We start from the raw sequence: 2,967 nt of genomic DNA, 5'->3' as shown, positions 1-2,967 counted from the left end.
TGGTTGTAATGTGGGCTAAGGGATGGGTAGGATATATATAGAAAATAATGGCTAACTCTCCTAAGCACTTTAACACGTCAAATAATAACTTTAAGCTCAAATTTCTTCAACCCAACTTCAAACATCTCAAGAAGATCACCTCCAAAATATTCCCTCCTCTTTAAGCAATATTTGATTTACATGCACTAGTAAGGACAAGATGTACACATATTTATTTGCTACAATCTTTTTTCTTTTTCTTTCTTGCAGATCATTGTTTTCCAACTATTTTTCTTTTACTTTACACACCCCGCTAGTGATTTTTCTTGAAGATACACGTGCACCTTTTTCCTTTCATTGGTTCCACTCAAAAGCCACCCAAGTTCCCTCCTTACTTCTTCTAGCGCTCATTTTCAATTAAGTACTTTAAGAGGTAAAATGATCAAACAATGAAAATTAAGAACAAAAGGGGTATAGGCTTGTAATGTGGGTGCCAAATAAAAGGTCTACAGGCTTAACATGGCTAACTAGGGATGATTTTATTTGAGGTAGAATTAAATTCAATAAGGATCAAAGAAGGCCTAAAATCATTTCTCAAACCGAGCACACCTATGATTTCGCTTTAACTCACATGCCGCGCAAGTTCTAGACTCAACATGTAATGCAAGGACTACACAGAAACTCACTCACACATGGCACATGACTCGCTAAGGATGATCTTATTTCGACTCTCGGATTAAAGCAAGTATCCACGAAGCCACGAAATATTAAGTAATAAAACACAAAGTGCACACGAGTCAAGAAAACAAGGCATATGCATCATAAGACATGTTATCCAATTCATAAAGGTATCAAAAATTCTAAAACACATGGAAGGTAAGCACACATGCCAATGCCTAAATATGTTGGCATCAAACACGTCAATAGGCATCAAAAACAATTCTTTCTTCCTTTCTTCCTACTCTTACTCTAATCCTAAAAATATAAAAATACCCGGTTCAAGTTAAATCCCCTGGAAAAGAACCGCTGCAAAAAGAAAAACCAAGGGGGATTATTACCTAAGTAAAACTAACTAAAATAAAAAATAAAAATCTTTTTTTTTGCATTTTTAATTGGAACTTAATCCCTTAAGAATTCTGTCCACAAAATCTATCGTCGGGAAAATTAAAAAAAAATCTGATTTTTTTTCAATTTATTTATTACAAAAATCACTACACTAAAAAAGAGTACTACAACTAAGCTAGGATAGCACAAGAAAATCACCCAGATAATTTGCTCACCCCACACTTCAAAATGTGCAATGTCCTCAATGCACACGAAAAATAATAAGAGGTTAAAAGAGACTCCCTAGTAGGCCGAAGGCCGAAGCATTAGTAGCTTACGGAATACTCAGACTTCTCACAAGTATGATCCTTGTGCGGGTACCTCACACTTAATTTCAACCACTTGATTATTTTTGCACATGCCTATTGGCTTTGAATCCATGCTCCTACTCCTACAAAATAAAAAAAATAACACTACAAAAAATAGCACAATAAAAAAAAAGAAACAGTAAAATTGGGTTGCCTCCCAACAAGCGCTTGATTTAATGACGTGGCACAACGCCATCACTTTTACCACTTTTTCTTCCACTTTGAGGATATTAATTGCACCCTCAATTTTGCATCAATATTTCTGTCATGTTCCTAGGGCAGTGGTGTGAAAATCAAGGAATCAAGCAATGGATATCGTATCTTGCACTTCTTGGCCTTTAAGTGAGGGATGTCGTTTTATTTCCTTAGCATCACAAATTTTAGAAAATGTACACTTTGTTCCTCATCCATTGACTCCCCCATAGGCTCGAATGGATCAACTCTCATGTCACTAACAAAACACAATGTTGAAAAATGGTTAGAATGAGGTCCATTGCACTCCAACTCTAAAAACGCTTTACTTTTGACATCCTCCTATGTACACACATTAGAGTCTTCACGTGTAATATTATTTACTTCCTCACATGATGACTCTAGTAACGTTTTTCAAAATTGACATCATCAACAAAAAATGATCGAATAATTGACTTTCCATTTTAGCTCCTCAATTTGGCATATAAGCTCATTTTCAGCTTCACACAACTCAGAAATATTTTATTGGACGTTAGACGCAATAACCTTTTCATGCAATTGAGCCTTCAAGTCGTGAATAGAACTGCCAAATTGGTCAATCTCTTGTCTCAATTCAGCTCTTCCTTCTATAAAGTGTCGCATCTCATTCGTAATTTTCTCACGGAGACCTCCATATTCCTCTAATAATTTTCTGTTTATATCAAGAATGCGAACATCATATTCCACATCATCCAATTCGTTGCTCCTATCAAACTCACAAAAATTATTAGAATCATCATAATAAGGGATTGGAGTAGGATAACAACACTTAGGACAATTATTCCAATAGCCACCACAAATAATACATGATTGAGATGGTGCACACAACTCGGTCCTAGGAATATTTTTACACTGTTTTCACAAGTGGGGTCCTTTACAATTTGTACAAGGATCACAAAAATAAGAATACTTACCATTCCACCACTTTTCGTCCAAAGATGCCATGTGTTGACGACCAATTTTGACCCTCCCTTTTAAAAATTAATTTATTTTTACTTAATTATTTACAGTAAATATGTTGAAAATATTTTTAATCAATAATACCTATTTTAAAAATTAATAATGCTGAAATTAGTAATTTATTATTATTTAATTATAAAATGTATTACTCTTACTATTTTGAGACTATTAAAGTAACCTTTATCTTCATTACATAGGTCTTATAATTAATTTTAAAATATCACGACTTAAAATCCAACTAATCATGATGGCACATAACCCACCCCGCTAGGTAAGACAATTAACAATAACACAATCCAAATGATATTAATGAGAAATGAATGATGAAATAACTAAACTTTTATACAACAACCCAAAGACTGGTAGTACAAGTCATGAGCCCACT

The sequence above is a fragment of the Nicotiana tabacum genome, chromosome 4 (assembly GCF_000715075.1).
Source record: "Nicotiana tabacum cultivar K326 chromosome 4, ASM71507v2, whole genome shotgun sequence".
Taxonomy (NCBI): domain Eukaryota; kingdom Viridiplantae; phylum Streptophyta; class Magnoliopsida; order Solanales; family Solanaceae; genus Nicotiana; species Nicotiana tabacum.
Note: the sequence above shows the minus strand (reverse complement) of the source record.